The following is a 22945-nucleotide window of genomic DNA, read 5'->3' as shown; positions in this document are numbered from 1 at the left end:
TATATATATCTATGAGGTCCATCTGGTCCAATGTGTGATTCAATGATCTGGTTTCTTTATTGATTTTCTGCTTGGATTATCTATGTATTACTTAGAGTGGCTTGTAAGATCTCCTTCTATTAATGTATTCATATCAATATGACTCTTTATCTTGTTTAACAGTTTTCTTGTGTAATTCGTTGCTCCCATATTGGGGGCATAAATATTTACAATTGTTCGATCTTCTCGGTTGATAGTCCCTTTAAGAATTATTTAGTGTCCTTCTGTATCTCTGACTACAGTCTTTAGTTTAAAATCTAATTTATCTGATATGAGAATCGCTACCCTGGCCTTCTTTTGAGGCTCATTGGCATGGAAGATGCTGCTCCATTCCTTCACTTTCAGTGTGGGTGTATCCTTAGGTTCAACATGGGTCTCTTGTAGACAACATATGGATGGGTCCTGTCAGATTATCCAATCTGCAGCACTGTGTTGTTTTATGGGCACATTTAGGCCATTCACATTGAGAGTGATTATTGAGAGATATGTTTTTATTAACATTGTTTTACCTTTGAAGTCTTTCTTTCTATAGATTGTCTCCATATATTTCTGTTCAATGATATTCTTAGGATTTTTCCTCTTTTATAGAACCCCCTTAATATTTCCTTCAGTGTCGGCTTGGTGGCCACATACTCTTGTAAAACTTTCCGGTCTTGGAAACTCTTTATCTCTCCATCCATTTTGAATGTTGGTCTTGCCAGATAAAGTATTTTTGGGTGTATGTTCTTCTCATTTAGTGCCCTGAATACATTTTGCCAGCCCTTTCTGATTTGCCAGGTTTCTGCGGATAGGTCTGACATTATCCTGATGGCCTTTCCTCTGTATGAAAGGAACTTCTTTGTCCTAGCTGCTTTCAAGAGGTCCTGTCCACAATTTTGATTCCTCATTCTTACTATCAGGTGTCTTGAGGTCTTTCTAGATTCTATAATCTTTGAGGGAGGCCGTTCTGCCTCTAGTGCATGAACGCTGGTTCCATTTGCGAGATTGGGAAAATTTTCATGGAGAATTTGTTCGACTACATCTTCTGGTCTTCTTTCTTTCTCCTCCCCCTCAGGGATTTCAATAATTCTGACGTTGGAACGTTTCATGGCGTCATTTATTTCCCTAATTCTCTTTTTGTGGCTTCTAAGCTGTTTGTTCCAGGCTTCCTCCTGATTCTTTCTCTCTATCTGTTTGTCCTCCAGATCTCTAATTCTATCTTCTGTATTAGTTACCCTCACTTTTAGAGAATTTAGATTAGATTGGATCTCATTGTGAACATTGTGAACATCATCCCTGGTCGCTTTCACTTCTGCCCCAATCAATTCCATTTGGTCATCCATGGCTTTCTCCAACCTAGCTATTGCCTGGATAATTGTTAGCCTGAATTTCCTTTCTGACATATTGTTTATGTCCATAGCCATTAGCTCTGTTACAGAAGGCCCGGCCTGAATTTTTCTTTTGTTGTGCATTCCTCCTCTGAGTCATTTTGGTGAGAGATGGCTAAATGTATGTAGCTGAATGTATCCACTGTGGTGCAGGCAAGGTGCACCCTGGAATGCTTCTGAGGAATCAAGAGTCCCCACCAAAATGAAAGAAAAAAGAGAGATAGAGAAAGAGAGGGGAAAAAAAAGAAAGATAAAATAAAAGAGAAGGCCCAGCCCAAATGGGCTCCAAGGTAAGATTTATAAAGTATACAAACAAATACAGACAAACAAAAAACTGATAAAAGTACATGACAAGAGAAAAATATGTATATTGGAACAAACAAACAAAATAAAAGAACATCATCAAAAAGAACCCCATGTATAAGATTTATATACTACCAGGACAAACACTAATACACAGAAACACTGGTGGAAGAAAAAGATTAGAGAGTGGTTATGAATTCTCCATGTGAACAAGGAAGGTCGTTTTGATTCTTCCTGGGAGTATCTTGATATCTTTGTTAAAGAACTCAGCTTTCCTAAGATAAAGGTGTATTAAAAACTGGTTTGCCTATAGGGGTAGCATTGATTGGGGAAAGTGGATTACCTTGAAGTTTAACTCTATATGAATATAAAAAAATAAAAATAAAAAAGAATAAACTAAACTAAACTAAAATAAAATAAAATTTAAAAAAATAGAAAATAGAAAGCAAAAGAGAAACACAGGTATATGTATCAAAAAGTTCAGGTTAGGGGCGCCTGGGTGGCTCAGTGGGTTAAGCCTCTGCCTTCGGCTCAGGTCATGATCCCAGGGTCCTGGGATCAAGCCCCACATCGGGCTCTCTGCTCAGCAGGGAGCCTGCTTCCCCCTCTCTCTGTCTGTTGCTCTGCCTACTTGTGGTCTCTCTCTGTCAAATGAATAAATAAAATATTTAAAGAGAAAAAAAAAAGTTCAAGTTAAAATGTTATTATGAAATTTGATATACTGGACATCTCACTGTGATGGTAAATAGGTTAAAAAATTATCTATAAAAAAATGAACCAGCAATAGTGGGAACAAATTAAAAATAAAAGTTGTATCTATGAAGTAGTGGTGGTTGTTCTCTTGTCGTTGTTGTTGTTGTTGTTGTTGTTGTTGGCTTTCTGGGGGAGGGGCCTGCCACGTGGTTTTTCAGGCAGTGTTCCCTGAGTTAAGTCCTCCTGCCCCCATCAAGGGGGTGGGCTCTGAGGAAATCGGTTTTTCAGGCTTTCGTTCCCTGGAGTTTTTTTGTTTGTTCATTTGTTTTCTCTCGCCTTGGCAGTTTTAATGGTTTTTGGAGATTTAGAGGAGAGCAAACTGCCCCCAGTCCTCCCTCTCAGAGAGAAGCCTCAGTCTGTTCCCCTCTGGGTGCTCCAGAGCACATAAATCCCCCCTCAGCCACTGGCAGAGCACGTTCCCAGTCACCCTCCCTGGGGACACAGGAACTCCTGCTTGTACCCAAACCACATAGCCTCAGCTATCTGGGCAGCTCCAGACTGCCAGAGAGGTTCCAAGCAGCAATAGGGCTCTGAGATTTTCCCACTTGCCTGGGCTGGGAGTGCTCAGACTCTCTGGGTCCAAGAGAGTGCCAACTCGTGCCTGCAAGCACCTCTTTCAGGGAGGGGTGAAGGGTGCGACTCAGACTCTGGTAGTGCAGCACACACGTGGAGAGTGCAAAAGGCTGTGGTTCTGCTGGCTGGCAAGGCTCCCTGCCCCTCAAGGGGGCTGCCACCCAGAGGTTCTCAGGTGCACTGGCTGCTCAGGGACCAAGACCTGGTTTCTTTGCCACACTCTCTCTGGTTCAACGCCAGGGGTGGCTGTCCTGGGTCCGGGGACTTAAGCCCCTGTCCCTAACTGCCCTGATTCCCATAATTTCCTCCAATGATCCCTTGCTCTTTTTGAGTGCTTTCAACCAGACTCCAATTTAATGCTGATCCCCAATGGCAGGGCACTCTCGTATTGTGGTATTACTTTCCAATGTGTTGCTTCTGGTCGCTCCCTCCCCCTTTTGTTTATCTTCCGATATCAGTCCGATGTTCCCACTCTACTTTACCTGCCCACTGGCATCTTCTGTCCCTGTAGAGATCCAGAAGTGTATAATTCTAATCTCAGGCTGATTTCGTGGGTGATCAGAGTTCTTTGGTAGGTAATCAGCTAACTTTAGGGTACAGGTTGAAAAGGCGCCTCCTCCTACTTCCCCGCCATCTTGTCTACCTCTTATCATTTCTTTAGATGCTTTCAAGGATGTGTTAAGGGTCAATTCAGTGGGGAAAGGAATGTATTTATTCAGATTTTTTCAATTATTCTGTCTCTAAGGTTTTATAGAGCGATAAATTTTACATGTTGTTACTCACTAATTACATAACAATAACACGTAAATATTAATTTATTTGGCAGTTTGTAGAAGAACATTGGCTTAGAAATTAGATGTATTATAATGGAATGTGGTAAATTTTATATAAACACACAAGTATAAATTCTTTAAAAACTATATAATTTGGGTATAATGTTTAATTTAGAGTAGACATTTATTTTTGAATTATTCTCATTAAGTTAGCAATTACCAGTAAGTTTAAAACATGCTTTACATTTTTAAATAGATAAATGATAGTACTACTTTCTTTGATGGACTACTACTACTTAGATAATATTCAATAATGATTTTTTAAAAATTGATGATAATCCTGTAAATGTTCTTAAACTTCCTATGGTCTCCAGTATTTGGATCAGTGATACATTGCTCTTGGGAAGGGATGCCACTAGTCTAGTTTAAAGGGTTTTCTTTTTTCCCTCACATTTTAAATGATAAAATACATGTAACAAAATTGAAAATTGTAACCAATTTCACATTTTTGTTCGTTCATCATCATTATCTATCTCTAGAATATTTTCATCATCCCAAGCTGAAGTTTCTTACCTTATAAACAATAATTCCCCATACACCCACCTATATCCTTCTAACAATTATTTTTGTCTCAATTAATTTGCCTATTCTAAGGGCCTCATATAGTTGGACCATACAATATTTTCCTTTTCTGTTTGGCTTATTTCACTTAGACAAATTTTCTTGAGTTTAACCCATGTTGTATGATGTATCAGAGTTCTTTTCATTTTTAAGTGCAAATAATAATACGTCATGTGTGTATATCACTTTTTATTGATGTATTCCTCCTTCTGTTGGCATTTGGGTTGTTTTACCTTTTGGGCTACTGTGAATTATTTCTCTATAAACAGTACTGTACAGCTATCTGCTCAAGTTTCTGCTTTCAATTATTTTTCATACATATTTAGGAGCATAAGTACTAAATCAGATGATCATTTGATGTTTAACTTTCAAAGAATTGTCATACTGTTTCACATTCTCATTGAGAATGCACTAAGATTCCAATTTCTCCACATTCTTGCCAGCATTTTTATTATTATTTATTACTTAATAATATCTTTCATAATGGATGAAAGGCATATTTCATTGTGGTTTTTATTTCCATTTCCCTAATGATTAATGATGTTGACTGCCTTCTTATGTGCTTATCAGGCATTTGTATACATTCCTTGGAAAAATGTATATTTAGATATTTTACCCATGTTTTAATATATTTGTTGAGTTTTAGCAATTATTTATGTGTTCTAGATACTTGTGCTTTATATTATATATTTGCTTCAATTACACAAGCTGTCTTTTCACTTTATTAAGAGATGTTTATCAGAGGGGAGGTGGTTAAGGGGATAGGTTAAATAGGTGATGGGGATTAAGCAGGGCACATGTGCTGAGCATCTGGTTATTGTACAGAAGAGTTGAATTGCTGTATTACACCTGAAATAATATTACACTATGTTAACTATTGGAATATAAATGTAACAAAAAAAGTGTTCTTTGATGTAAAATAGTTGGGTTTTTTTTCCCCTTGTTAATTTTGATGAGATCCAAATTTCCTATTTTTTTTTCTCTTGTTGCCTGTGCTTTGGGACATCACATCCAAGAAATCATTGCTGAACAATACAATTACAATTTTCTTTTTTTCCAAAATTTTATAGTTTCATAGCTTATACTTTAGCTTTTTAATAAATTTGGAGTTATTTTTTGTATTTTATGTGGGTAATGGTTTAACATCATTCTTTTACATATGGATGTTAAGTTTTCTGAGTATCCTTTTTTGAAAATACTGTTACGTTCTCATTGAATATTTTAGACAAACTTGTTGAAAGTCATTTGATTATCCAAATAAGTTTATACTTGACTTATTTATCATGTTCAGTTGATCTTTTTGTAAATATGACACACAATTACTGTAGCTTTATAATCAGTTTTTAAATTAAGAAGTGTGGGTTTCTTTGAAAAAGTGTTTATTCCTGTCTCCTGAACATTTTGAGTAGATTGTTTTTTGTATATTTTTATAAGCTTTTTATATATTTTTGATACTAACCATGGCCAAAATACATATGAAAAGATGCCCAACATCACTCATCATCTGGGAAATACAAAGCTTGGGTGGCTCAGTGGGTTAAAGCCTCTGCCTTTGGCTCAGATCATGATCCCAGGGTCCTGGGATCGAGGCCCACATTGGGTTCTCTGCTCAGCCTGCTTCCCACTCTCTCTCTCTCTGCTTGCCTCTCTTCCTACTTGTGATCTCTCTCTGTCAAATAAATAAATAAAATCTTTTTAAAAAATTCTACTGTGTCTCTGGAATTGAAAGCAGCATACATTAGATCAATAAAAATTTAACTATATTTTCTAATTAAAAAACTATAATGAAATATAACCTTACACTTGTCAGAATAAATAAAATTTGAACAGGAAACAACAGGTATTGGTGAGGATGTGAAGAAAAGGGAAACTCCCTGCACTTTTAAAGGGAATAAAAACTGCTACAGATTAGTTTCCTCAGGAAATTAAAAATAGAACTATCCTACAATTCAGTAATTGTATTATTAGGTACTTATGCAAAGAATACAAAAATTCTAATGCAACAAACACATGCCTGCTCAATGTCCATAGGAGCATTATCTACAATAGCCAAATTATGAAAACAGCCAAAAGATGAATGATGAACAGATAAAAAAAGATAAAAAAGATTACAGATATAGATATAGATATAGATATAGATATAGATATATCAGCCATAAAAAAGAATTAAATCCTGCCATTTGCAATGACATAGATGAGAGTTAAGGAGTATAAATAAGTCAGTCAGAGAAAGACAAATCCCCTAGGATTTCACTCATACGTGGAATTTTAAAAGACAAAAGAGATGAACATAGCAAAAAGAGAGAGAGAAAGAGAGACCAGAAACCAGACATTTAACTCTAGAGGACAAACTGAAGATTAACAGAAGGGAGGTGGTTGAGGGGATGGGTTAAATAAGTATGGAGATTAAGGAGATCACTTTTTGTAATGAGCACTGGGTATCATATGTAAATGTTGAGTCACTAAATTGCACATCTGAAAGTAATGTTACACTGTATGTTAACTAACTGGAATTTAAATTAAAGCTAAAAATTTTTAAAAATGATCCCTCATGGTCATAAACATAGGTATGGGGGCTGTAATATCAGTATCACCCTTTGGATGAATTGAGAATGCTAACCTGGGGAAGCCTGTGGTCTGTATCTAAGAGCAGAAACATCCTAGAGAACCACAATGGTGACTGTATCAGTGGCTGTAGGTAGAGGACAGGTCAGGATGGCTGTGTGTTCCCAATTACCAGTAGAGCCTGGAGAATAGCACGGAGCTATGGCAAATGCCTGGTTGGTAGTTGGAGCAGACAGGGGAGGGAGGATAAGGGTGAGCTTGGAGGACACTAGTGCCCATGAAGGGCATGATGGAGGCATGATGGAAGAAATGCTGAAGACCCTCCTCCTTATTTCCCATAGTACATGGCCTGTACTTGCAGAGGCAACAATAAGGAGAACTACACGGAGATGCATACATGTCAGACTCATTATCATGGTTAGGATCAATACACTCAAGGATGCTGATGAAAACCAGAGAATGGTCTCAGACTAGAAAACAGTTCTCCAAGTGCAATTATAATCATGAGACCTTTCTCAAAGGGCAATCTTTACCTTCACTGAGTTCCAGGAAGAATGCTGAAAAGGGGAAGCAGAAAAGATTCTTGATTTAGCAAGTTATAAACCTTGGACTGACAAATTGTAATTAAAGTCACCTTTTAGCTCCTTGAAGAGAATTTTTATCGTTTTAAGTTTTTTCTATGAATAACCGTAGGGTCTTGTAAAATGAGATGAATTTAATTACAAAGAAATAAACTAGTCTTTCAGTATGTGAAAGTAGTTAAATACAGAATATAAAATATAAAGAAATCAGGATGAACGAACTGAAAATTGAAAACTGGAAATCTTAACACATCCACTAAAACTATGATTTCTTTGCTATTTCCAGATAGTAGGTTCATATATAAAAATACTACATTTCTTCATATATGGGTAATTCCAGTCATTTCTGCCTAATTTTTAAGTTCCAGGTTATGTTTTTATAGGAAAATCTGGACAAATCATCTAAAAATAATTAATTATAAATAAAATTCATATTATTTAGGAAGTTGTATGTATTTTAGAAATGACTTGATATAGATTTTTACATTCTTTTAAACATATACAGAAGATGCTGCACATGTAATTTTACAAGGATAAAACAATCATTACCATCATCACATATGTTCCTTAAGCATATGATAAATCTTGGCATTATGGTAAATCATTCCTACTACAAGTTAACAAAGTATTGGAAGAAAGACTGAAAGTGTGTTATTCTGGCTAATAGCAATCAAGGTTATCTATCAAAATGTTACCTTCACTCTCTTAAGATAGCAACATTTTCTTGCCTTTGATAAGACATTATCACAGGAATGAAGTTGTTCTTTCTTTTGCAGTTGTGTCCTTCTAGATCACTCAATAGCCAATATTTCATGGATAAGTCAGAAATGGATGTTTGGAAATTGTACATTTTACTCATGTTTGATGTCTTGCACAGATGTAATCACATGACTACAACTTAAATTTCATAGAAGCTGGGAAATATGGAAGATTATCTGAATATATGTTAAGCACTGTCAGTGGCACATAAGTTACATAAAATATAAAATCAAATGAACTAAGCAAGCAGAATTACTTTAGTGAAGAATGATTGTGTATCTAGGTAAATGAGGGAAGTAATAAATCTAGGTATTTCTTTCATTTAATTTTTTCCTTTGTACAGGTGTAGAATGATTTCTTTCCAAGTGAGATGTTAAAATAAATCTCTAAACGTGAATGAATAGATGAACATGCATGCATAAACAGAGTCAAGAAAGAGAATAAAGTTACAAATAATCACTTATAGAGGAAGCTTTCTTTTAATACTCATAATACGACTGTGAGAATAGCACTGATTTGTAACAAACTACAAGGAGAGAAAATGGACATACTAAGATTAAAAAATTGTCCAAACTAGTTATATTAGACAGTGGTAAAAGAGTAAATGTATCCTTGGAACACTTTATCACTAAACTAATCTAGATAGATCATAGACAGATAGGTTTTCTTGATTACCAACTCTTGCTAATACCATTATGATCCAGTCAGAAGGTTTTTTAATTTTTTTAAGATTCCATTTATTAATTTGACAGAGAAAGACAGACAGTGAGAGAGGTAATACAAGCAGGGGGAGTTGTAGGGGGAGAAGCAGGCTTCCTGCTCGGCAGGGATTCTGATGAGGGGTTCGATCCCAGCACCCTGAGACCACTACCCAAGCCAAAGGCAGACGCCCAATGACTGAGCCACCCAGTTGGCACCAGTCAGAAGGTTTTACACTAATAAATTGTTACTCTTTGAACTTGCTGCTTCATAGCCTAAAATTTTATTAGAATCTGTAGTAGAGGTGATGATCAGTGACAGCAGAGACTTAAGAATATTGGCATTACTATTTCAGCCCCTGCTTGACTTTCTATGGTGAAGGTTTTGTGCCATGAATTTGAAAGTCTAAGATAAAGAATGTGGGGTTAAATGTTATCAAAATAGTCTCTCTACTTAAATGGCTGACTGCTCTCCAGTTTGAAAACCCATGAGGCTAGTTAATACAAATTTCAGACCTTGTGTTCTCAGTACGTAGCTCAAAGAACTAATATGGTGTCCTACACTTATTTCTTGGTTGCCTTAAATACCTTAAGTGTTTTTTTAGGATTCCTTTATTCAATTTAAATCCTAAAATGACATTAAACTAATATAGAATACTGATGAATGTTGGGCTTACCTAAAATTTTCAATTGAACAGTTATTAGACCAAGGGGTGATCATCCTTCAATTCACATTATTAATTAGCAAGAAAGGAAACCACATCAAATCTAACATTAATGAAAAATTTCCTGAGGACTCTGATTCACTTGAGGAACAAAAAATCTTAGGGATTCTATTCCTGTTAGCAGATTCTCAAAGTTTGATTTCTGAGCCACCAAAAGGAAATTGCTGGGAAGCACCTGATTTCTAAGGTTTCACCCACAAAGTGTTAGTTTTCAATTGCATAATGTGATTCTCAATAGTGCCGCCTGGGGCTCAAAACAGTGGGGGTAAGCTTTATATCCTTTCTACCTTGTTTTCTGTCCCTTCATACAGGAGTCCAAGATTCATGCCTCTGATCATTGTCTGTTGAGTAATTGTGGGTTCCAGACTTCTCCCTTAATTGTTGCTCTAATTTTGCAATTATTTGAATTATAGTCTCAGTGCAATTAGCAAGACAACTGTTTTATTTTTGTTTGTTTGTTTAAAGATTTTATTTATTTATTTGACAGAGAGAGAGAGAGAGCACAAATAGGCAGAGCTGCAAGCAGAGGGAGAAGGAGAAGCAGGCTCCCCACTGAGGAGAGAACCTGATGCAGGGCTCAAACCCAGGACCCCAGGATCATGACCTGAACTGAAGTCAAGGCTTAACTGAATGAGCCACCCAGGCACCCCAATTTCTCTGTATTTAGATCCATTTTTTTTATTAAATTTAATTGATGGCAAGGAATTGAATGCAACATATCATGTAATAGGCAAATATGTGATTGTTACCAGATAGTCCAAAATGCATCACATATTGTAAACAGTTATCCCCAGAAAAACAAGGTGTCTGTTCTGTCTTTATATTCACATTTTAGAATATGATAGACACTTTTATAACATATTTTTCCCTAGGGCTCCCATTGCAGCCTTATTTCAAATACTATAAATCATGGGGTTGAGCATGGGTATCAAAATGGTGGAGAAGATAGCCCACATTATCTTGGCCTAAAATATGGGAAGAATTTGGAACATGTATGTAAAAATGATAGCACCATAATGTAAGTTGGCCACTGTCAAGAGCGATGAACAGGTGGAGAATGGTTTTCAGCTCTCAGCAGAAGCCATTTGGATGATGATGACCAGAATGAATGTGTAGGTGGTAAGGAAGACTGAGAATGGGATCAGAAGCAGAATGGTGGTGCTGATCACAACCCCATTCTCATGGGTCAAGGTACCCTCACCTTGGGAGGTGCAAGACACTAGGAGGTTCACAATAGAAAGATTTCTCTGTATCCACAAAAGGGCAATCACATGGTGTAGACTGAATGCATCAAGGCATTGAAGGTGCCACTGATACATGAGGTAACAGCCACGTGACTACAGAAGTTCAGTTTACGAGGAGTGGATAGTATAAAAATTGGTAACATATCCATCATAGTATATGAGGCCTAAAAGGATACACTTTGTCCTACCACGGCCAACCCCATGAATATCTGGGTGCTCCAGTCAGATGTGGATGTTATGTTCTTATTTAGAAAGTAATTAGTCATCATATTGGGGACAATGGCAAATGTGAAGAGGATTTCAATGAGAAAGAGATGCCAAAGGAATAAAACACATGGGATATGAATATGTCAACCCACTCCAGGATCTGCAGAATTAGGAGACTATCTCCAATCAGTGTAAAAAGGAACATTATTGTGATAAGCAGAGACAGAAATGAGTTGGAGACTACTGTAGCAGACCCAGAAGAATAAATTCAATGATAGTGTGGTTCTCCAAATGTTTCATTCTTATATTCACTGTAGAAATAAAAGGAAAAGCATATGATGTGGAAATTATTTCACTATTAATAATGTACTTCTTTTTTCATATTACATAAAGAATTGAGGGGAAAATAGTGAAACTAGTAGTCCTAGATTGAACAAATGATATTTATCTTGTTTGATTTGTGCTACTCTAACCAGCTAGACCTCAAGACTGGACCTTAATTGCTCATCCACTTGTGTCAACTGACCTTTGTCCCATATTTTTCCTTAAGGTCTTCTTTCCAGCTTATTTCTTAACTCAGGTAAATGGATAGTGAAACTACCCCCTCAAGCTCTAGAGACTGCCTTTACAAGACCTCCAGTGGACTCAGACAATCCAGATCAGTTTGAGCATAACTCCCAACTCACACCTGTGTAGATGGACCATGGAGTGATCTGTACAATGAATGACAACAACCTTTATCTTATAATACTAAAATGTCCACCCTTGGAAGGGCACCATCCTCATTTGCATAACATACAATGTATGCATATGTATATTTCCTTAAGATGCATGTGTGACCTTATGTCTAACTCTACATACTATGATAAGGATTCCTTATCTAAATATACATCCTAACCCTAAATAAAAAGAACCCATTCACTCTTGCTTGCAGAGTCATGGATTTGAAAGTTATTCCCAGTGATGTCTTTATTTGCTTCAAATAAAATTTACTTTGTGCAACTTACCTGATGCAGTTTCTTTCTTTGGCTCATCAAGAAGTGAACTGATACTGATTTGGCTACACTTACATGATGTGAAATAGTTAGCTAGATGGATATTGTTCCTTTTTCAATATATTTTTGGTATAGTCTCTTTGAGGCCAAAATTGGTTAATAAAAATGCTGACTATTAGTGGTTTACCATTACTTTCGGTGATGGCTTTCTAGTGGAATGCAAGTAATCCAACTGATTTTGCTCCACTTCTGCAATTCCTTTTGGTTTCAGAACTCTGATCCCTAGAACAAAGCAAAGGTATGTGTAACTTTGCTTAAAAAAAAAGAAAGAAAAATGTAAGCCATGGGGTTCCTGGGTGGCTCAGTCAGTTAAGCATCTGTCTCTTGATTTCAGCTCAGATTATGATCTCAGGGTCATGAGATCAAGCCCTGTGTTAGACTCCACACTGGGCATGGAGCCTGCTTAAGATTATCTCTCCCCCCTCCATCCCTCTCCCCACTCACAGACTCTCTAAAAAAAAGAAAGAAAGAAAAAGTAAGTATTGCTGTAGAGACACCAGACATTATAGGCTTAAGTATACATGGGTTATGTGTTGGTTAGTGGAATTGGATTCCCCTAAAAATATCTGGTATTTTATAGATATGTTTCTCTGTTCAGCTACCTAGAGTTTTCTATATGTAATGGGAACTTCACATATAGTTTCTCCACAAATGTTATTCTTACTTCTGAGGACAATTCATATGACTTTCAAGAGTAAATGGTAATGAATAATATTCAGGTGGATATTTAATCCTGAGGATGAAGAAATTATGTACTGGATCCAGGGTAAATGATCACTTTAGGCTGTTTTGATCACTCTGTCTGATAAAGTCTCACATAGTCATGTGCACCTTCATATTAATACAGGAAAAAACGTGGTTTTTTTTTTTTTGGACCACTAAAACATAGAGGTTAAACAACATTCTAGTAAACAATGAATGGAAAATAAAATTAAATTAAAAAACAAAACACAGCACAACAAAAGAACAATGGTCCAACAAGAAATTAAAAAAAAGAAATTAAAAAATACATGGAAACAATTGACAATTTTAAAAACATGGTACAAAATCTGTGGGATGCAGCAAATGTGGTCCAATGAGGTAATAATAATACAATATCAGCCAACCTCAAGAAACAAGAAAAATCTCAAATAAACAATTAGCCTTATATCTAAAGAAGTTAGAAAAAGAAAAACAAATGGAGCCTAAAGTCAGCAGAAGCAAGGAAATAATAAAGATTACAGCAGAAATAAATTATATAGAAACTACAACAATAGAACACATCAATGAAACCAGGTTCTGGTTCTTTGAAAAAATTAATAGAGTTGATAAACCTTTTGGCACAATTATCAAAACGAAGAGAGAAAATACCCATGTAACTGTGGTTCAGTTTTCCCAAATTAATCAATGTGAGACATCACATTATTAAAGGGAAGGAAAAGAATCATATGAAAATTGCAGTAGATGCAGAAAAAGCGTATAACAAAGTACAGCATTCATTCATGAAACAAACTTCAACAAAGTAGGTTTAGAGGGAACATACCTCAAAATAATAAAGGTTATATAGGAAAAACCCATAGTTAATATCATCCCCAGTGGGGAAAAAAAACTGAGTGTCTATGGTCAGTTATAAGACAGGGATGTCACTCTCACCATTTCTGCTAAACATAACACTGGAAGTCCTAGCCACAGCAACCAGACAACAAAAAGAATTAAAAGGCATCTAAATTGGTATGGAAGAACTAAAACTTCCACTATTTTCAAAGGACATGATACTCTACGTAGAAAACATAAAAGACTCCACTAAAAAAAACTGCTAGAACTGATAAGTGAATTCAGTAAAATCACAGGATACAAAATCTATGTACAGAAATATGTTGCATTTCCATACACTAATATTGAAGTAACAGAAAAAGAAAATAAGGAATCAATCCCATTTATAACTAAAATTAATTAAATACCTGGGAATAAACCTAACCAAAGAGGTGAAAGATCTGTACTTTGAAAATTATAAAACACTAATGAAAGAACTTGAAGACAATGCAAAGGAATAGGAAGACATTCCATGCTCATGGATTAGAAGAACACATATTGTTAAAATGTCTATATTACCCAAAGTAGTCTACATATTTAATGTAATCTTATGGAAATATCAACAGAATTTTTCACTGAACTAAAACAAGCAATCCTAAAATTTGTATGGAACCTCAAGAGAGCCATAGCAGCCAAAGCAACCTTGAAAAAGAAAAGCAAAGCTGAAGGCATCACAATTCCTGGTTTCAAGTTATATTACAAAGATGTAGTAATCAGAACAGTATGGTACTGACACAAAAAATAGACACATAGATCAATGGAACAGAATATAGACACATAGATCAATGGAACAGAATATAACACCCAGAAATGGATCCACAGCAAAAACAAGGGAAGCAGCAGCAGAGGGAGAAGCAGGCTCCTCCACTAAGCAGGGAGCCCAATGCAGGATTCAATCCCAGGACCCTGTGATCGTGACCTGAGCACAAGGCAGACGCTTAACCAACTGAGCTACCCAGGAGTTCCTATGAATAGTTATTCTATGATGTTCAACTATTTTTACTCCATCTGAATAAAGATTTAACCAACTAATTTAATGTATCTTAAGGTGACAAGTGAAATAAAATATTTAATGAAATCACCAGTTGGATCAATGCATGGCGGAAATGCTGAAGCATGCAATTCAGATTTGAGACAAGTTCCTCAACTAGACCTTCGGAATTCTGTAGGTGCCATATCCAAAATACCACAGGAACATGTAAAGCTGGATCTTTCCATGCTCACTGATATCATCTTTTCTGATTATTCCTCTTCCTCTTTTATGTGACATAGAGAATACAATTTTGATTAAAATGCATTAAAATTATGAAAGAAAGGATTAAGCAAAATTGCAAAGGCAAAAAAGTACAAATTTAATTCCTAAATGTGTTATTTTAAACTCTTGTTTCAAGTTCATCTTGCATTTTTTAAAGTTTTTGGAGAACACACAAATACAATCTTGTAAATATATAGACATATCAATAAGTATTTACATATTTATAATTGTTTCCTTGGAAAAATCAACAACTTTCTTACAGGTACAAAATTTCTTGGCTGAATATCATTGTGGGTATATAATCATTTACCAGTAAAAAAAATAAGAATTATATCCTGAACAAGCATGAGAACCATAATTTCTTAATCTAATTTTTATTCTCCTTCTTGGGCAAAAGTTACCCCCCAAAAAAAGAGAACTACAGGCCAATATCCCTCATGGACATGGACGCAAAATTCTGCACAATATCCCAAATATGGAAAGAGCCTATATGTCCATCGACAGATGAATGAATAAGGAAAATATGCTCTCTATATACATGCACTTAATACTAAATTGCTTTTTTAGAATGTGTTCTCAGTCATGAAAAAGAATGAAATCTTGCCATTAGAAATAACGTGAATGGAACTAGAGGGCATTATGCTAAGCAAAGTAAGTCAGAGAAAGACAAATACCATCTGATTTCACTCATATGTGGAATTTAATTAACAAAACATGAATATATGGGAAGGAAAGGAAAAATAAAATAAGATGAAAACTGAGAGGGAAGCAAACCATAAGGGATGCTGAACTCTAAGAAACAAACTGAGGGTTGCTGTTGGGGAGTTAGATGTGGGGAAGTGATAATTGGGTGATAAGCATTAACTAAGGCACTAGTTGTAAAAAGCACAGGGTTTTATATGCACTGTGGAATCATTACATTCTACCTCTGAAACTAATAAAAAATTCTCCAAATACTAACAATGCAAATTCAGCAATACATTAAAAGACTCATTCACTAAGAAAAAGTGGGATTTATTCTTAGGCTGCAAAGTTGGTTTGATATTCACACAACAATCAATCTGTTACACTGCATTAATAAAACTAAGGATAAGAGACATTTGATCATCTCAATAGTTGGGGAAATATTGACAAAGTACAATGTTAATTCATGGTAAAAGCACTTAACAAAGTAGGGATTGAGGGAACATACCTTAACCTAATAAAGGTCATATACAAAAAACCCACAGCTAACACCATCCTCAATGGGAAAAAATCTGAGAGCTTTTCATCTGTGGTCTGGGACAAAATAGGGATCTCCAATCTCACTTAACAGAGTAACGGAAGTCCTAGCCACAGCAATCAGACTGCAAAAGGAAATAAAACACATCCAAATCAGAAAGGAAAAAGAAAATCAAACATTCATTATTTGCAGATGACTTGATATTCTATATAGAAAACCCAACAGACTCCACCAGAAAATTGCTAGAAGTGATACGCAAATGTCTCAATGTTGCAGGACACAAAATTAATGCACAGAAATCTGTTGCATTTCTATATACCAATAATGAAGCTGCAGAAAGAACAATCAAATAATCCAACCCATTTACAATTGCACTAAAAACCATAAGACACATAGGAATAAACCTAACCAAAGGTGTAGAAGAGATATATTCTCACAACTATCAACATTGATGAAACACATTGAAATGATACAAAGAAATGGAATTACAACCCATGCTCATAGATTTGAAAAACAAATATTAAAATGTCTATGCTAAACAAAATGATCTACACATTTAATGCAATCCCTATCAAAATACCACCAACATTTTTCACAGAACTAGAACAAACAATCTTAAAATTAGTATGGAATCACAAAAGACCTCCAATAACCAAAGCAATCTTGAAAAATGAAAGGAGAGCTGGAAGCATCATAACTCCGGTGAAATTATGTGGAATTTAAGAAAAAAAATAGGCGACCATAGCAGTAAAAAAGAGAGAGAGAGAGAGATAGAGGCAAACCAGGAAACAAACACTAAACTTTAGAGAATAAACTTATAGTTACTCAAGGGAGGTTGGGTGGAGGGATGGGTCAAATAGGTAATGGGGATTAAGGAGGGCACACGTTCTGATGAGCACTGGGTAGTGTATGCAAAAGTTGAATAACTAAATTCTACACCTGACATTAGTATTATACTGTATGTTAACTAATGACTTTAAATTAAAAATTGAAAAGAAAAAAAAGTTTAAAAAGTTAAAAATAATATAAAATAATGATTATATATGAAAAAATCCAAAATATATAATTTTGTCTGCATTTCAAAGTTAAATAGTACCAGCTATAGATATAACACATATATAAATTTTCTCAAGAAAATCTCACACAGTAAGTTTTGTATGAACTTGAAATTTGGGGTAAATCAATGTAATCTTAGTGATGACTTAAGGCAGCACACTGATCCATACACTTTCTCAGGGCTCCCTTGACATCACTGTTCCTCATACGGTATATAATAGGGTTTAACAAAGGAGTAAATATATTATAGAACACTGACACTATTTTATCGTAGTTAGCTGACCTGTAGGATTTAGGTCTCATTTAGATAAAAACAGCAGCTCCATAAAACAGTCCCACTACACAGGGATGTGAGGAACAGGTAGCAAAAGCCTTCTTGTGGGCTTCTCTAGAATGCTTCTGGAGAACTGCAGCAAGGATGAAACTAGGAAATCAGCATAAGAGAAAATGGGACCAGAAGCATCAATACACAGCAGATGTACATCACATACTCAAAAATAACTGTGTCACCACAAGCCAAATTCATTAGAGTAGAGGCTTCACAGAAGAAATGATTTATCTCATGTGCATCATAGAATGGAAAACTCAGGGTAGCAGCAGCCTGCATGAGCCCATCAGCTGCCCCCAGGAACCAAAACCCCACAGTCATTCTCAGGCATAATTGCCAGCTCATGAGAATGGGGTATCTCAGTGGGTGGCAAACAGCCACATAGCGGTCATAGGACATGGACGCTAAGAGGAAGCACTCAGCCCCTTCCAATGACATGAAGAAGAAGATCTGCAAACCACAGCCAGCAGGGCAGATGGACTTCTGGCAAGTCAAGTAGTCAGCTGCCATTTTGCGCACAATGGTGGAGACCAGCATCATATCCATGAGGGAGAGTTGGCTCAGGAGAAAGTACATGGGCGTGTGGAGCTGGACATCCTGGTGAATCAGGAAGAGCATGAGGGCATTGTTTATTTGAGAGGTGAAGGCGATTGTCAGAATCATCACAAAAAGAAATAGGTGGGCTCCTGTGTGGTTAAAGAGTCCTAGGAGAATGAAATCTGTGGTGGTGTTCCAAATGTTCATGATTTCAAAGAAGAGCAACAATGAAATGAAGAAATAGATGATAGAGTTTTTAGTGTTTAAAATGTTCCATTTCAATTACATTTTCATGAAAAGAATTTGTGTGAAAATGTTGAAACCTATTCTAAATATTTTATCTGTGATTTACAAAGAATTTTTAATTGGACATAATGTTAGTTTTGCATTTTTTTTCATTTTCATTATAAATAATTCTCAGGTTTAGTTTGCTTAATCGGTATCATGAATAAAATTTCTGGATAAATGGAAAGTGTTTTGTAAGCATGTCTTTGTGCTACCTGATATCAACATAATGGAAAAGTAGAATTTCCACTTTGTCACTTGTATTTGTGTTTGCTATTTTTTAAAAGATTTTATTTACTTATTCACGAGAGAGATAGAGAGAGAGAGAGAGAGAGGGAGGGAGAGAAAAAGAAAGAGAGAGAGGCAGAGACAGAAGGTGAAGTAGGCTACCCACAGAACATGAGCCCAATGTGGGACTTGATCCCAGGGTCTTGGGATCACAATCTGACCCAAGGCAGACGCTTAACCAACTGAGCCACCCAGACACCCCTGTATTTGCTTTTATCATGCATGATCAAAATTCTTAGCAGCTGAATTAAATCAATGTATTCAGCAACATAAAAGTTAGGTATTTGTTAATAAGGACTATACATATCTACTATACCAATGAACCTAGAAAAGTCAGAAAATTCTTTCTGATATTGATTAACCTGGAAAGGCATTTTTACTTTCCAAGAAGAGAAGTTATATTTTCAGGTGTAGGAACTGGAAGTAATTCATGTATAGATAGAAGCATAACTTATTTTGGAATTGTTAGTGTATTTAATTTGACTTTATCAAGTAATGCACTGAATACAAAAATTGCTTTCTTAGAATGTGTTTTCCAATGCAAAACTTTAATACTAAATGCATCATTTTATTAACTGTATAAATGGATTTTGTGTAATGATATGGGTACCCTAAAAGTCACCGAGACACAATCTTTTTTGGGGATAGGAGAAAATAAAACTGATTAGTACCCAATATAGAGATAAATTAATTTCTTCTTCAGTCCCAAGAGCATCTAAATTTCTAAAGGCACTTTCATCCCTGATCTGCTAGTACTGAAACTGTTCTAGCTTGTTGAATAATTAGGATCATACTTGAAGAGACGAAGATACAATTTCAATCTCAAAGATACGTTCTAATTCAGTGTAATGGCATGATAGGAGTCCACTTCTTCCTGAGTCATTTGATTTGTCCCCAATATTACATATGACTTATGTACTGCAATGCCAGCCAAGACAGAGAGAGTACAAAAAAAACTGTCTCAGTCCCTAATTCTATTGCTTCACCAACATCATTGTACTGACAGCTCTACTCCAGGATTTTAGTTGGTTGATTCAAAGTTAAACATAGAAACAAACTTCCTCCTCACAATATATACTGAATTTCCCAAAACTTTGTTATCTTCACATCCTCAAATGTATAAAATTTGATTTCTGCACATTTAGGAACTGTATGAATTCCCTAATAATGGGTCTTTCTAGTGCTTTCCTGAAGGACCTATAAACCCTGCTATAAGGGTGCCTAGGTGACTCAGTTAATTGTCTGACACTTGATCTCAGCTCAGGTATTGATCTCAGGATAGTCATTTTGAGCCATGCACTGTGCTCCACAGTGACCATGGAGCCTACTTAAAAGAAAATAAAAGAAAGAAAAAAGAAATAAAACAAAATCCACATTCTTAACTCATTTATTTGACATGAACTGTTCTGATTTCAATTATTCTAAACTCTTCCATTTGAAGAATGTTAAAACTTACATGAAGTTAATCTGTAATATAACTGCTGGATGTTGGGTAAGTTTCTTAAAATAACTTTTACTATCATCTTACCCATTTTTAGGTGTACTATCACTACAGTGGCATTATACATATTCACATTATTCTGCAGCCATGGTCAATATATATCTCCAGGACTCTTCATAATCTATAACAGAAATGTTGTGCCCATTAAACAATGATTTCCTCTTTCTTCCTGACCCTGGGAACTGGCAACCACCATTCTGCTATTCTGGGTCTATAAAATTGACTATTTTAGGATCTTTAGATTAGTGGGATTATACAGAATTTTTCTTTTTGTGATTGGCTTATTTCACTCAACATGATGTCATCAACATTCATTCATGCTGTAACATGTGTTAGAATTTCCTTCTGTTCTAAGTTGAATAGTATTCCTCTGTATGTATATGCAACATTCCCTTTATTAATTCATTGCATCTATGGACATTTGGCTTCCTATCATTCACTTCAGTTGTATATTTAAAGATAAATTTACAGGGATTTTGAATTTTTTAATAATGTGAACAGATAGAGCTTAAGAATATAGCAAGTTGAGTCAGTTTTCCCCTTTACACATATGCATCACAGGTGCATTTAAAGACTCATTATAAACCCTAAAATTACTATTACATTTAGCAAAAGCTTTTTCTTCTGATATGTTTTGTTGTGAAATTTATATTTTTGTTTGTTTTTAATTTGAAATTGTTAATGATTAACATTTTAAATTAAATTTTATTTTTTCAGTGTTCCAAGATTCATTGCACACCCAGTGCTCCATGCAATATGTGCCCTCTGTAATACCCACTACCCAGAATGCTTAACTTCTGAATAGAGATATATTATGTATCTATACATTATTTTATTTATTCATTACTTATAAAACAATTTTTTCAATTTATTATTTATAAAAGAAATTCTTCATCATGGATCTTATTTTCTATTCAACATACTTTTGTTCAAACTCCTTAGTAGTGAGAGCAACTAAAGGTGTCAGTGACATAAAATCAGTAGTGAGAAATTAATTTTTTTCAAGAAATAATAATGCTAAATTGTTTATTGTATTAAAATCCCTAACTATATTTTATATTATACAAGAAACACAATTTTTCACTAATTAAAATGTTAGTAACCCTACACAAAAAGAATTTGACATAATAACTCCTGAAAATCCAAAAGAGAAATTAACTTATCCTGCAAATAAAATATCTAAAACATAACTAGTGCACCCAGCAATTTCACAAGAAGGTCCATATGCACCCCAAAGTTTGTAGCAGCAATGTCCACAATAGCCAAACTGTGGAAAGAGCTAAGATGCTCTTCAACAAATGAATGGATAAAGAAGATGTGGTCCATACTCAGCCATCAGAAAGGATGAATACCTAACTTATGCGTCAACATGGATGGGACTAGAGGAGACTAGGCTAAGTGAAATAAGTCAATCAAAGAAAGTCAATTATCATATGGTTTCACTTATTTGTGGAACATAAGGAATAGCATGGAGGACATTAGGAAAAGGAAGGAAAAAAACGAAGGGAGAGAAATTGGACTGGGAGATGAATCATGAGAGACTATGGACTCCAGGAAACAAACAGCGGGTTTAAGAGGGGAGGGAGATGGGAGTATGGGTGAGTCTGGTGATGGGTATTAAGGAGGCCATGGAGGGCATAGAATACTGGGTGTTATACACAAAAAATGAATCATGGAACACTAAAAAAAAATAATAATAATTTAAAAAGTAAAATGTAACCAGTGGAAAACAGAAAGTTTAACACTTACAAGTGTAGGAATTAGAAAAGTTAGCTCTCTGAAGAAAAAAATTCCCCCAGGTTTAAAACAGCTATGATTACTTCTGTTTTCAGTTCTTTTTTTTAAAATCTCATATACAATCACAGGAAATTTAGAGCACCCTGATCATTTCCCTCCCATATTTTTCAGAGCCCATTGCCCTAAACTATTTTATTCCCTCAGGATATTCAGAAGATCAATCAATCTGCTCTTTTAAAAATAATATAATAACAGCTAAATCATTTATGTGACTGAATTAACAAGTTCCTGCAAGATTTTTAAATGATTATTGTATCAGCTAGCATACCTTTCAGTTTTTCACATTGTGGTATCGATAGATTAAGAATTTTATTCGTAAAATTACATAGAGAAAGTAGTGTTATTTTGGGTTTTCTGAAATTCAGAACTGATAAACAAATTACTAAATATTAAATATGACTATGACCTACCTAAAAATGATGACCTCAACAAGCTGGATCTCTATCCCTCTGAGCAGGGTCGTCTTAATGCATCTCTTTGGGAGGTGGAAGGATCTTATAGTCTGGCAGCATCAAACTCACTCATATCATTGTCTAGAGTGTTCTATAAAGGGGTGTGGCCTATTGACATATATTGCTAAAAATACCATCTTAGCATAGCAGACTGAATCTTTGGGTGACAAAAATGTTTAATTTTCAAAGGTTTTAAAGATTTCCAGATTCCTACATTCTTTCAGAAAGCTGTGATTCATTAAAATTGAAATAAGAGAGAATCCTCTACAAGCAAAGGTAAAATGTAAATAAATGCCCATGAAAGGAATGACGTAAAATACATCATGCAGGGAATTAAAGTGATGCTTGCACTACTTGTTAAATATTTGATGGGGGAAGATTATGGAATA

General features: G+C 35.4%; 1 pseudogene; it reads right to left on the bottom strand.

The window, feature by feature from the left end:
* Positions 1 to 17503: 17503 nt before the first annotated feature.
* LOC111139632 lies at positions 17504 to 18449 on the bottom strand (annotated as a pseudogene).
* Positions 18450 to 22945: the final 4496 nt, after the last annotated feature.

Source organism: Enhydra lutris, unplaced genomic scaffold (assembly GCF_002288905.1).
Source record: "Enhydra lutris kenyoni isolate GAN:26980312 unplaced genomic scaffold, ASM228890v2 scaffoldscaffold112, whole genome shotgun sequence".
Lineage (NCBI taxonomy): Eukaryota > Metazoa > Chordata > Mammalia > Carnivora > Mustelidae > Enhydra > Enhydra lutris.
The sequence above is the reverse complement of the archived record's forward strand: the minus strand, read 5'-3'. Positions and strand labels throughout refer to the sequence as shown.